General features: G+C 35.2%; 1 pseudogene; it reads right to left on the bottom strand.

The window, feature by feature from the left end:
- Positions 1-442: 442 nt before the first annotated feature.
- LOC109072546 lies at positions 443-12,371 on the bottom strand (annotated as a pseudogene).
- Between the last annotated feature and the right edge of the window lie 3,442 nt (positions 12,372-15,813).

Below are 15,813 nucleotides of genomic sequence, written 5' to 3'. Positions count from 1 at the left end.
AGATTGAAACTCAGATATAATATACAGATAATATATAGATAATATACAAGATACTTTTATGAACAGAACCTATACCTTAATCCACTACCATTCAAAAGTTTTGGGTTGGTAAGATTTTTGAATGGTTTTGAAAGAAGTGTCCTATGCTTACCAAGGCTGATTTTATAAAAAAAAAAAAACTGTAAAATCAAAAAAAAAAAAAAAAAAAATTATATATATATATATATATATATATATATATATATATATATATATATATATATATATATATTATTTTTTATTATTATTATTATTCTTATTATTATTACAACTACTCAGCAAAGAGGAATTTTCAGCAGTCATTACTCCAGTCGTCAGTGTCACATGATCATTCAGAAATCATTCTAGTATGCTAATCAAAGTAGAAAACAGTTGTTCTGCTTAAAATTTTTTTTATTTTTCAAGATTCTTTAATAATGGAAAGTTCAAATTAACCACATTTAAAAGACATTTTTTTTTTGTAACATTATAAATGACTTTAATGTCAATTTAGATCCATGTATTGCATCCATGCTGAATAAAAGTATTAATTTATCTCCAAAAAAAAAAAAATGCTTACTAATCCCAAACTTTTGAATGGTAGTTTATATGTACTGAAACAAATTTACAGCTGTAGCAGTGTTCAAGATGTCTGTTAATAAAACAACAGAATTTCTGAAAAAGCAAAGAAATATTTAAAATATCAAGTTTTATCTCAACCTAAAGTCTCTAATAAGGTGGCACGTTAGCACATGAGCATTACTAAAAGGTGAGTCTCAAATTACATTTAACACTCACAATAATAAGAGATTGCTGCAACCACATATATTCTCTCATAATGATAAAAAATGTATAAGATCTATATACATGAAGAAATTTCGTTCGTTAAACAAATAGAGAAAAAAAACATAGTAATTTCTCAATAACAATATACATGTGGCAACACATGTATATGGCACTGTTCTTGCATCCAAAGAAACACAAAGCTCTGGGTGTTTAAGCATCATTATAAAACTAAATCTGATTGTGAAAACTAATTCCACTGCGCACACAATAAGATTCACTTTAATGCATAGATGATAACTGATCTAATTCCTAAACCTCAAATGCATTTTTTGCTTTTTAATCAGAGTTTAAGGACAGGAGGAAGAATTCAAGTGAACCATTTTCAAGGGAGCCGTATCCATTCATCTTTTTTAGTTTGAGCTGGTCAGGGTGAGTGAGGGCCTGGCTCTCTTCCACAGCCTCTTTTGTAGCAAACATCTGACTAATCTCTACAAACGTCTTATTTTTAGTTTCTGGAATAACAAAGTACACGTAGATGGCCACTGACAGGCATATGACACAGAACACCAGATAGCAGTAGGACCCAGCAGACATCTGTAGCAGAGAAATAGGATGGAACGCAAACTAAGTTATTCCTTTTTAAAACAGTTGAATTAAATGAAGATGATTGAATTTCACAATGATTGACTTTGACAGATGTTTTCAACATAAGACGACCGCAATCCTGGAAAAGGCTTTTCGGATTATCCTCTGCATTCCTTTAGCGTTAACTGCATTGAATGGATACGATACCTGAAGGAACGGAAAGATAAAGCCGATGGTGAAGTTTGACATCCAGTTAAGAGATCCTCCCACAGTATATGCGGCAGGACGATGGGATTGCTTGAAGAGCTCAGCTGTGATCAGGAACGGAACTCCCGCTACAAAACAGACATATCCATACTAATGGCATCTCTTGTTTATTTTTCATGTTTAATTACGTACCTACATATCAGAGAAAAAGTGCTGTGAAACCTAGAGTGGTCATATTATTTTAGCCTAATAAAACTCATATAATTGCACATTAGATAGATTATTTTATGCACATTGCATGTATGCATTGCTCTTCTGTAGTGCAACAGTTCTTGGAGGGTGGATAATAAACTAGCTGCATGAAGAGCTCGTTATCTCAATATGCAAGAAGCAGAGATTGTTCCACTGCTTAAGTTCTAATCCCTTTTGGTTACAAGTGAAAAATAAGGAGGCACAAGGTGTTATTTCAAATGTAATGAATTCAGGAACAAGCCAAGCGATGGCTTCATTATTTGTGCGTGATAATTGCAGCAGGAGGTGTGCTGCAGTTAAATTGATAAGGAACTCTGCTTGTAATTCATTGTTCATGCAGGATTTTGTCTTAAAAAGCCATATTCATCATTGTTTATGAACAATGAGCCATAAAAAATCCTAATTAAAGACGTAATTACACCGATTGAGACTGGGGCCTGAGAATGAATTATAGATTTTGGAGTTGGGTTGGATAATGCATCAACTCAGTAAAGCACTTGTAGACTCATTCATCACTGTAGCAGAGCTACTCCTCTCTGCTCTTATTGTGTGCATAAACTATGAGTCTAATGCTCATGCAGCACTAATAGAGGGAAGCATATACTTTAACTTCCATACTTTAATCTTTGAAACTCTTTTAAAACACCAATATTTTCTTCTCAGCAGCACAATTTATCACTATTTCAACTTAATGCAATTTAGTCAATATGCATTTGATTTCTGTATCCTGTTCTCAGTCCTGTCTAAGAATTACCAAACGTTTCATCATAAAAAAAAACTGTGGTTAACAATCATATATGTATCATTTTATATTTTTGTGTAAACTAATAAACTCTTCTGATCTGATAGCTTCTGATTGTGTGCTCACAGAAAAAAAAAAAAAATCAGTAAAATTGTTATGCAATATGTAAGTTCATGTTTTTCAAATTTTGAAGTAAAAGAGATTTAAATAAAACAGTTATAAAATAAAATGTAAAAAAGATTAATGGAATAATCATGCTTCGCAAGGATAGATATGGATATATAAGATTTTTTTTTAAATAAATATTAAATAAGAATTAGTTCCATCTTAAATATTTTTAGCATTTTTAAATAGTTGTACAAATAATAAATATATAACTATTTAAAAAAGTTTGAAACCCTTTACACTATTCAGATATAATATGAATATATTAAATATAGAAAAAATATAATATGTCTTTATAAAATGAATACATGTATGACAAAAACATAGTGCTCAAATAAATACTGAGGTCTATTTTACTGAACTGCCCTTGTGTTTGCGTTTCAAAATTCTACCGCCAGGTGTCGCTGTTTCACTATTTGAGGGCGTCATCTGGGACTTCAGGGTCAAGGAACAGACAACTACTCATCCAATTGAAGCAGTGCTCTACCTGAGCATGACTGAAAGTGATGCAGCCATGTAGACCACTTTCATAAATAGATTAAGAGAAGAAAGAGTGACAAACACAAAGAACTCACCCGGCCCGATGCAGAATCCAGCGATGATTCCAACCACACACCCCACACTCACATATTTCATGAAAGGCACATATGTCTGAAAAGTGATAGTAATAAAAGGCAATAAAAAAAAAAAAACTAAATTGTCCAAATTTTGACAAGTCATTTCAATGAGCAGTGCTATTAAAATTTTAATTTAAGTTAGATTTAAGTATTTTTCACTTTATTAACTATACTTCACTTACTTGAAGAATGAGAGACAGTGTTATCCCAGCACAACACATCCCCATGAAACCAAAACCTCCAATTATCAATGGCCTTCGCCCGAGACGCTCAATGGTGAAACACTGAATGAAAAACAAGAGATGCAATGTGGATATTCACAATAGGCACTTCCTTTTTATCTTGATCAGATTAATTAGTAACCGCTGTCTTGAAAGGAAGACTTTCGGTGCTTTCTTGAAAGCAAATGTCACAGAAGCATAAAGTGGAACCTTGTTTTTTCATTAAGTGCTGCTAAAATTGAGCGCTAAAGCTCTGCACTGTTGACTTAAAGGCGGGTGAAGCTGACATAAGAATGAATAGCTGTAATTTTATAACCAATCTCTAGCCTTCCTCTCGTGTGCCATTCGCCTCCCGAGTGAGGGCCAATTGACACTGGCAGCAATGAGTTCTTCTGACTAACAGCGTGCCTCTTTCTCTCCGGTTGCTGCTGGTGCATCACTAAATCCCGGCTAAGCGACGCAACTGGGAGAGAGAGAGACTGTATCTGGCCTTCATTACAGCTCTGAGATGTAACCCAAGACAGGAGACGGCAAAAACAAGACACATCAGTCTCTCTAACGCTCATCTTATACAGTGATTTTTATGTGTGTCACAGCAGAAAAATACACAGTGTGAGCTGGAAAAGATTGAGAGCAAAGCTAAATGAAAATGATTGAGATATGAAGAGACGCTTTTCCTCAAATGTAGCAACTCTAGTGAAGTAATAGACCAAGTGATGTCTAATAAACTATTTCAAGTCACTATACAACCCTGTCAGATAGTCTTTTACCACTATCAATAATTGAAACAGACAATTTTCGCATTCAACTCTGTGAAAGCATCGGTGGAATATGAAAACTCACCCCTATGAGGCCTGCAACGATCTCTATAGCTCCAGTTCCTACAGTCGTGTACTGGATCTCAGGGGTCGGGATCCCAGCGTTATCAAAGATGTTGTTGGTGTAAAACCAGATCTGGGGAGAAGAGCGAAATGATAGTGATTTTGGCTTGTACAGGTGGCATATCGTGACTACGAGGCGGTTACGGCGTACAACACTTCAGATTCAATTTGAGAGCTGGAGGGCTGTGTGTGAGGTTAGGCAGGGGGGTAATCAGAGAGAACACAGACGGTTTGAGAGCTGCTGGGACTGTAGAGGACACACACGGCCAGCCACTCTCCTGCTGCTCATGCTGAAGTCAGCCAAGACTCACCACCTGTCAGCCCCATTTACACTGAAAACACACACACATACGCTCACAGGGTCACCTGCCACCTAAGGGCCCTACAGTCAATGTCATTTAATATTCAAATTTGATATCAAAACCCCACAGGGCAGACATGGATAGTCCTGTTTGAATTTGACATCAGCAGCTCGCATTTTGCCAGAGTCCCAAAGTTTTTTTTAAGACAATTACTAATCTTTTAGCGTTGTAGCCAGATAAGACTGTAAGGAAATGCTGTTCTCTTATCCAGCAAGTAAAATGTTTGGTTTATTTTATATAACAATCTCTGTAAAGACCAGCTGGATAATGCAAGTCACAAACATTATCATGTTCTGGCACTCCTCCCTTGAATTTTTTTTATTTATTTTATTTTCAGAATCAGTTGAATCAATGTCAATGACTGTAAATGCATTAAACTGATGAATCACCACTGTGATAATGGCTTTTATTTATTGTTCTGTTGTTGGTTGTGGAAACTAGATGGGGTAAAGACATGACATAAATAGAAATATGCAATTTCACAAGATCCAATGAAAAAAAAATCTGTGGAATTCTGCAGAATGCAATGTGGTAAACAGAGCTGAGAATACTGCACAGTTTTCAGTAACAAAGCACTGTCATAGTAGCCAACATCAAATGAATGAATAAATGAACAACAAACAAGGAGTGGGGAAAATGTAGAACTTTGTGAATGATGGCTGTTTGAATTCTGTTGAGCTTTGGGCACACAGATTCCGTGTGGGCCTGGTAATGAGCTCTCTATCGGTCTTTATCCTAAATATTACTATAAAAAAAACTAATCAAACAAATAAAACATCTTAAATACATACAAAAAACATTTACATAATACAAAAACTAATCTAATATATACACAGTCTGTTATACTGATAAAACCTTTTAATGTGATACTAGAAACATTTGCAGAGTTCCTTTCGGTGTGTTTTTGTTGGGAAGCATCAGAATTCTTATTCATAACTCTGATTCTGATCATAATATAGATGCCATTTAAGAGCACTGCAGTAGAAAGTATAAAGGAATGGTGTCAGCTGACAACTACTATTGGGGGGAACAAATATATACTTTTTTGGAATCACAAGCTAATTGTTAAATTGTTAGTTCTGATTTACAGGGAGTGTTTATAGATCCAAAAAGATCTGCCAAATTACTATAATCACCATCTTAATGATGTAACAATTAAAAAAATACATCTAATTTGCTTGAATAATAGCCTTTATTTATCATTATAGCAGGGTTGTGCAAATTAGACTGCATAAACACTTTAAAAAAGATGGTAATTTGTTAAACTCTGATGGATGAAATGTGTGGTTTCTGTTAGCTCTGTCCAGAATAATTCATCTGACGTTAAACAAAACTATTTCAAGAAGGTAAAACACTTCCTGAAGAATAAAGAAATGAGAGCCACTTTAAATTCAGGTGCATAGCCACTTTGGTTACCTGCTGTTTATTTGATTTTGGAAGAAATCTTGTAAGGATTTAGAGGCTGAAAACTCACCATACCCAGATCCCATCACTGTTCACGGTGTTCATATAATTAACTTTTCATTACAAAGGACTCAAAACTCAAATCTAAAATGTGTAGTCAACTCAGGATGTTAACCTTACCGCATCAATGCCAGACAGCTGCATACCGATGTTGATGACCACCACGGATAGGACCTGCCAGCGAACAGTGTGGTCCAGTAACAGCTGCCAGACAGACACGGTCTCCACTGAGGACAGAGAGCGTTGCTCTTCCTGCATCTCCTCTATCTCTGTCTGGATGTTACATTTGGCTCTGTACCATTTCAAGGCTGAACCAACAAAGAGAACACAAACTATTGGTTTAATCTTCATCTACATCAGGGGTCAGATGATAAAGTTTTAAAATGAGTTGCCTTTTTTATCACTTTGCCATATCCTTCAAATACAATAACCTCATACCCGATTCAAGCATGACCCATAAACTAACTAAAACAAATAACACCTATTTCATAGCAATGATTACTCTCCAACATCTCAATGGATGAATGTGTGGCTATAAAAACAATATCTTTGTCTTGTTTTCTAGTAAATATATCTAATTATTCATAAACTTAAATTTACTTGAGAAAGAAAACTGCACAAGATAAAAGCCTGAGAATATGCCGATCAAGTTTATTTTATTCCATTAGTATTTATTTTTTCCTTCTTTTTTTGTTGCAATTAATCACATCTAAATTAAAAGTATGTGTAAACATAATATATGTGTCTCTATACTGTGTATATTTATATGTATATATAAATACACACACATACATGTGTGTGTGTGTGTTTGTGTGTATATATATATATATATATATATATATATATATATATATATATATATATATATATATATATATATATATATATATATATACATATTTATATTAGTGCTGTACAAATGATTACGATTAATCACATCCAAAATAAAAGTTTTTGTATTTATTATGTATATATAAATACACACACACAGTATATATATTGAAAAATATTTACATGTATTTACATGTCTATATTTATATTCATATAACTTATATTATAAATAAATATACTTAATATATAAACATATTTTTCTGAAATATATACATGCATGTGTGTGTATTTATATAAACATAATAAATATACACAGTACACACTTATTACTCGCAATTACTTGTTTGAAAGCACTAATTTATATGATTTATATTATACATAAATGTAAATATATTACATATATTTCTAGTATTATATAAAAAAAATCATGCTTAAAACAAAAACAATTGCCAATGGTGTAAAAAATATGTTATTCTTTTTAAGGATGTTTACAACAAAAAAAATAAAACATGGTAGATTTGATGATTGGATGGTTTTAGAAACATGCCTAAAGTGGTTCAAATTCGAAATCAAAAGTAGTTCTCTCACCGGTGATAGTGGCATGAACATTGTGCTTCTCAATCAACAGGTAGCGTGGGCTTTCTGGAAACCAAGGTAACAGCATCAGCTGGATAAAGGTGGGGACAACCACAAGAGACAGAAACAGGGGCCAGTGCTCCTCCTGTCAAACAAAACAGCACAAGTTAAAACAGAATACTGAAGTCTGTTTCATAACTATTATAAAAATAGAAGAGCAATGTAATTGTATGAATTTAAATTGAACATTGATGTTAAGTTCCCTGTTGTACCTTTCCCAAAAGTTCATGCAGGCCCAAGACTTGAGCTGAGAAAACCCCAGCACAAATGAAAATGCTGGGCATGAGCCCCAGGAAGCCTCTCAGGTTTTTAGGAGCAATCTCTCCCAGGTACATGGGCACCACGCTGAGAGAGATACCTAGAAGTTGGAGATGAGGAAAGCATGTCAGAATCTATTCATGTTAAATCTTACTTTGCTATACCTGCTTATTTTTTAGTTGGGACATACCTGAATGTATTCCTGTTATAAAACGACCAAAGATGACCATTTCGGGTGAACTACAGATCCTGCTAAACCCCATGAGAGATCCCGCTAAGAACACCAGTACAGTGGAGTTGACCACTGTACCTTTCCTGCAAAAGCAAACACTGTGAAGTTCTGCTCATTAAGCTAGGACATTCATGCTCGATAGCCGGTCACCTGGGAGTTTAACTATCAAAACCAGATAACTGATGTTCCATGACAGTACTGCTGGGTGATATAGCTGCATTCCTTGATTAGTTCTATCAAGTTGTTAACTTTCCCCCTGATTTACAGACAGCTGCACTGTGTTCAGCGTTATGATCACCTTACTGCTATAAAACATTTTGCTGGGCTGAAATTGATTAGAACAATAAATAGGGTCATGAATCATCGTCTTTCATTTGCATTTAAATGTCTGCAGTCAAATCTTGTGGCACCACTCACAGACACTCAGAACAGACTAGACAGGTGTACTTCCAGATTCCTTGGCGAGTACAAAAGAGAAGAGTAAGATATGGTTAGGAAGTGCACATAGTTACAAAGTGGTTAATTGAACAGTCTTGTTTCTATACAATAATATGCTACCACAGCTATAAAAATGATCACTTTGGCCATTTAAAGTAATGGTTTTTCTAAAAAATTAAAACTCATTATTTACTCATTCTCATGATGTTCCAAATTGGAATGACTTCCCTTGCTATTTTCCAAGCATTTACAATTAATGCAGATATATGCTTTCAAGCTAAACACACACACACACGAAAAACATAATTAAAGTATTATAAAAGTGATCCATATGATAAAGCTATCGTATGGCTTCAGATGATTTGGATGTAAGTCACACAGACTTTTATAACACTTTCACTGAGCTTTTGCCTCGTTTTTGAGGCTTGAAAGCTGTATTCTCTAATCATAGTAATTGCACCGAAGAAAACATGATCAGTGCTTTTTTCTAAATTTATTCTTTAGAGTTACACAGAAGAAAGAAAGTCATATAGCTTTGGAACCACATGAGGGTAAATACATTTTGGCATTTTTATTTTTGCTTGAACTAATCACCAACAAGATGATTGCAACTAACCGGACAGAACAAAATGTCTTCTATTTTCAGAGTGCAAACAAGGCCATTTACAAGGCAAAGGCAAAGTCATTCAGTGCGGTCAGAGAGGTCGGGTGAGGTGACAGATGAGGAAGAATCTACCTCAGTGGCCTTGACACTCAGAGGAATTCCTGGCAGAGTGACCACACCAAGCCAGATGTTATGGGTCTCCTCCTGACTTACCTTCCAAATTTGGTGACCAGAGTGCCCACCATCAAAGAGCCGATCAGGCCTCCAATCGCAAACACAGAAACGGTGAGTGAATACATGAGCGTCAGGGCCTCCTCATTAAATCCAGTTCCATTGCGACTTACCACTGTATGGTTATAAAAGTCTTTAATGTACTGTGAGTGACAGGGAAATGGAGAGACAGAGAGAAATTAAAGTGAATACTTCACCCAAAAATACTGCTACAATCTACTCCATCTAAAAAAACAAAAAAACAAAAAAATATAAAACTACAGGGTGAACTAAAACATTATTGGTATTTAGTTTAATACATGAACACAAGGTAAAAAAATACATTTGGTTTCAAAAATTAATATTTCATATCAAAATCAAAAAAAAATAAAAAAATAATACAAGCATATAACAATCCACTAAGAGTTTAAATACATATTTAAGTACATTCTTCAGTTTTGTGACAATCTCGAAGCTTCTATTCAGTGAAACACACCTATCAACATGGACTTACATTCTTCAGTTTTGTGACAAGCTCTTCTTTTTCTCTCTCTTTATATGCAACTCACTCTCTCAATTGCCTGTACTTTAAGATCACAGTCGAATTTAATATAATTTAATTAGCTTATGTACCTTTTCTTTTCTATTCTAAACTTAATCTGGAGCACTGCAGTATCATTTAACAGACTTGGGAAAACTCTTAATATAGTCTTTCAATTTATTCAACAATAGATTCAACTGAAAAAAAAAAAAAAAACTGAATTACTGATAATATTGATTGAGCTTCTGCTTAAAAAAAAAAAGCAAGCAACTGTTTCCAGTTGTGATTTTTGGATTTCTATGTTTGAATCCTCTTCCTTAGCACATGATGTTCCAAGAAAAACAGAACAAAACAAAGCTGCTAAAGTAGGGTATATAACAGCCAGTCAGGAGACCAGACAGGAAAATTTAAATATTTTCATCATTAACAGGCTAATGGGGCAGGGCAAATAGGTCCCTACTTATATACATGAAGAGCTGCTAGAGGCAACCACTGCGGCACACAATGCCTGACGAGCCAAGATGAACAAATAACATCTAACTGACTCTTCTACAAAAATGAAAATAAGGTTTCAACACTTTGTTTCTTCAAGTTTATGGAGAAATCTAAAGATAACTTTTGCTTTTTGTCCCATATCATTACGCTGGGCAAACCTCAATGCTGTCTGCTTAAAATGATGATTTATGTATATAAATATAATGTATAAATTGTAAGTACCATATATAAAAATATCAATTAATGTTAATATTTAAATCATTACAGAATTCCTTGTAGAAATCACACTTTTTACACACTTTTACAATTACAACAAGAATGTATAGAATGCACAGAATCGTGCAACATTCCCTGCGATCCTGCATCAGGAGAGCCTCTGTTCAGGCCACTTTGTTTATGTCTTCCTCGAGCCTGACATGCATCTCTCTGCTGGAAGCCACTTTTAAGAAACTTTTTTGATTAATGGAAATACTGTAAATTGGAGCAGTTTTGGTGGAACAAGGTACTGAGTGTGTCAAAGAGCTCTTACCCCAGCGGGAGAGTTGACCACAGCTAAGTTGTAGCCATACAGCATTGAACTACCAAAGGAGGTAAGGAAAGCCACTGCCAGCAGAGACGAGGTAAGATGCTATAAAAAAAAAGGAAATGACATGCTATCTCTGTTGTTTCTGTTTCTTTAAAATGCTGTAAATGCATGAGCCCTGATATTTTTAAAATAAAAAAATTACAAAATAAAAAAAAAAGTCCATTAATGTAAAAAAAAGAATAAAAAATATCAATTTAAAAAAAAAAGGATTTAAATTAACTTTCCAATAAATTAATAAATAATGGATTTGCATTTACTTGTCCATAAATATATAAACAATCTATACAATTATAAACAATCCAATCTTTATAAACTAATATATTTAATCTGTATATTTATAAACATTCTATTCTATTCTATTCTATTCTATTCTATTCTAGTGGTCTTAAAATGTTGTAGAAACCGTTCAAGTCACAAGAGGAGAGAATAGCTTTCTCATGGTGTGACTTCAGTGGTCGTTACACTTCAGATCATGAGTGGAAAACTTAATTTGGCCCACTAAGTGGTCAGATACAGTTACTTATACGTAGTTCTACACGTGAGGGAAGATGCTGAGAAAAATGTCTTGTGCAATTATCTTAATGCCCTTTTTTCTGTATCATATCGTACAAAAGAAAATTTGACATTAAACATCGCATTAATATTAATGATATTACAATACCTCTTGAAATCTATTATTACAAAACCTTCATCAACCAAACTTTAACAGTCTACTAAAATTAAACTTGAATAAAGTAGCCTATCATCTGGGACATCGTTTTTAAACTAACTACAACGGAAGATCTGTAGATCAATAATACGGTTTAATTGAATGATAAGACAACTAGAACGAAAACAAACAAGTTACAAAACGTATATTTATAACAAAATGACAACTGTTATTGATTAAATAGTCTACTTACCGATGTTATTTTGCCTGGATTAAGAATTAACACCTCTTCAGCCATATTCAAGTTATTTATAGGCTGCAAGACTCCTTGAGATAAATAATAGGCTATGAGTTAAGTTTAGTTAGTTAGTTTCTACTGGCCGTCTTTCTGTGCTACAGACTTCATCTTGGACTTGAGGGTGTGGTCATATCTGACATGAGGGCGTGGTCACACTAGATTGACAGCCAGCACATCGTATGATTGACAGCGAAGCGGCCTCTCGTCTCATCAGTCCAGTCCTGTGCTCGCGCTTCTCGCGCTGGCACTGCGCTTCCGACCGAGGCTCGCGTTTCTTAACAAGACCAAGCTTGCACAATCACATGACAGGCAGCAACGTGATTCCTGCTGAAATCAATTAGCTAAGTGAATTAACAAAGTCTGTGGTCACTAGAATGAAGGGACTACGGAGAATCCAATAGTGAGTAATCCAAAAAGACAGCACAGAGAGCAAAAAGGCGATATTCATAAACGGTTTGTGACGTGTATCAATCGCGGTAGAGTGAAAGAATACATTGAATGCTATGAGGGTCAGTTCAGAGGAACTAGTTAGTATGCTCCTCTTTCGTTAACTACATGTTCTGTTTGTTATAACTGTAGTAGCCTATCCAGAGGAAATTCTTATGATGATCTTGGTCGATATTAATTATGATATTAGACGTGGACTAATGTTCTCTAGTATTCTATACTGAGAGACTCATATGAGCTTAAAGTCAACATGAAATGAGTGTAGAAAACGTCCCTTTCCTGCTGAAAACACATATTTAGATATTTTAAACCTAGCCTTGTTTAGGCTATCCTATGTTTGTTCTAGCCAGTAGTAATGCTTTTCCTGATCCACTGAATGTTTGATAATAAAATGGATATTTTATCAGGAAATGACAACCCTGTCTGTTTTCTAAATGCATATTATAGGTCAACAGTTCTTTAATGCATTTTTTTTTTTTAATTACTTTGTAATGTTTAATCAGAATGTCACAACTGGATCTTCCAGTGAAAATTACAAACATCTTTCTGGTGACGTATGCCGGACTTGGCCACTGCAAAGTTCATCTGCATCCATTTGAGTACAACACACTCACATCTTAAAATCCTGTCAGCAACCAATACAAAGAACACAGAAGTCCCCAACCTTCTTTTTTTTTTTTTTTTTTTTTTTGTAATGCATTATTATTATTATGGGTGTATGACAATTATGGAACAAAAGATCTGTTGCCACTTCATCACAATTTTAAGTCTTGTCCTGTATCTTTTCTTGTTAAACATTCAGGTTGACCTTAATTTAAGGTGAAAGAAAGTAGTGGAGACAGAGTAAGATGTAAGATTCTGAATGTTTTGAGATGGTTTATCTATGAGGAGCCATTGATTTTGTTAATTTATTTCTTGCTTTGTATAGCACAACTACATGTTTATAACTAATGAGTTTGATTCAAATGGAATGTTACAGTTTGAGTCACAAGTTAGCAGATATAATCATCGTCAGCTGAAGTGTGGTGATGATGATGACACGTTTTGATGCATGAAAGATCTTCCTCACTGGCCTGTGTCTCCCTCAGAGACTGCAGTATCTGACAAATCTGTCATAAGACTTGTGTCAACAACCTCATGCAGCTTTGTGAAAATCATTTGTTTTAAAATAATACTTAACACACAGATACTAAAAGGGGCATGTGTCATAGGGGCAACCTAAATATGAAGATATGACATTTGGTATGAAAAATAATTTTACCTTATTTTATAGTCAATACTTATAAAATCAAATCAGAAAGAAATATTTTGTTCTCTGTTTTCACACTGACTCAAACCTGGTTTTATTTTGGCACTGGCGGAGTCTATAAATGTATAGAAACTTGTTCTATACATTCTCATCATTCTCTCTCCTTCACTTCTCAATCCTCATCAGTCATGCTAGCACATGTGACCCTGGAGTATAGATTGAGCCGCTTTAGTTGATTGCTATTGGTGTGTTCTTCTAATGTTTGGTTGGAGAGTGTCGTGTACTTGATCATGTTAAGAATGAATTAGATTGATGGCTGTCCCTGAAACCTAATATCCTTTCCCTCTATGGCTGATTCGCTGATGAATGTAATCATGGACAGCTACTCGCAGGCTGACAGCAGGTTAGACTTCTCCAGATCAATGGCGATGTCCTCGGTCTCTTAGAGTCTTTCTTTATAGCCAGTTGCTGTTAAAAATCACACACCATTCACTCAGCTGTATTTATTGATTAGGAAATAAGCACTTGAGCTTTATATATGATTTATGAAAGATAGATTGATAAATATACTATATATATATATATATATATATATATATATATATATATATATATATATATATATTTGATAAAAATCAAATCAGATAGCATAGCTATATAGGAAATTAGTTGCCTGGGTCAGCAATCAAATAAAATTAAAACAATGTAATCCTTGTTAGTCCTGTTAGTCAAACCATTGAAGCCCTCTTATGGCCATCTCATTTACATAAAAGCTCCCATCCAGATAAAATGGGTACCAATTGGGATTCACCTACTCTTGGTGCAATGCAAGAAACTGTATTTTTCGAATGCTCCCTGGCTCTGTATAAGAAGTATTGTTGAGTGCTGTTTAGCACATATTCAGCGAGGGCGTCGCACAAGCTCATCAGAGAATACATACAGGAGCTTTAAAAGGCTCTAAACTCAAGCTGCCGCATCTGCGAGCCTGCATACATCACTCTGTTTATCGCCGGCACTGCTAATTGAACATAGGCTCACAGAATGGTGCCCCCATGTGTTCCAAAGCACCGCACTGCCATTGGCTGTTGTCGCGGCGACGCAGCCATTAATGAGACAGGGCCAGGAAGATGGATTACCCAGTGCCATATTGCCCATCATCCCCAATCAAGAACCACCCATGGAAATTGATTGTTCTAATTTGCTCTCATTATTATTATAATACCCGGACAAAATAACACACACGGCTCGCTGTCAAAGCCGTGAAAACCAGCCATTAGTTATGGGGGAGACAGCAAATGCGTTTTATGAGTTTCGCAGTTAGTTGAGACGTTGGATGCAAACACATCTTAATCAGATTTCCACTCCCTCCATCATGGTGATATAGCATCTCATTATCTCCACCTCAGAGAGTGGTGGAAGAGAGTACACATTCATTTATACTTTAATGTCAGTGTCACAGTTTTACTTCATGTATAATGCCTTGAACTTTCTGTGAACAAGAACAGTAGCGCTTGCTGATCCAAATTGCAGAGCGGAAAACAACATCACGCTCTGGCCAGGTTGAAAACTATTACCCTGGAAACAAATGAGGGAAAAAAAAACAGGTTTAATTTGTGGACTTTGCCGTAGTCAGCAACTTCATCTGCTTGTCTCTCATAAGAGTTCTTGTTGTTTTTAACACACTCATCAGCTTTACTCGGACAGTTGAGAGCTGCTCTTCAGGTGCTTAGTATCCCATCTAACCAAAAAGAACAAATGGTCAATACCTCAGGATGTGTCATGCGGGATGACTATAATTAGTCCTTCCTCCAGTTCAGCCAATGATGTACATCATAAACGCTTTGTCTCCAGAGCCAGATTAAGACTGCAGCCCATCGCTGCTCCCAAATCCTTCCTGCTTACACTGCACTCTGTCTGTCTCCCGAGTCCCTCGTATTATATATGCAAGAAGTTATAAGGCATGGAAACGATCAAAGCAGGATACGATTATGCATCCCTAATCACAAACTAGCCCCATGAAGCCTCGGTGGTCTCGCCCT

Source organism: Cyprinus carpio, chromosome A13, assembly GCF_018340385.1.
Source record: "Cyprinus carpio isolate SPL01 chromosome A13, ASM1834038v1, whole genome shotgun sequence".
NCBI lineage: Eukaryota > Metazoa > Chordata > Actinopteri > Cypriniformes > Cyprinidae > Cyprinus > Cyprinus carpio.
This window is presented reverse-complemented; position numbering and strand designations above follow the sequence as displayed.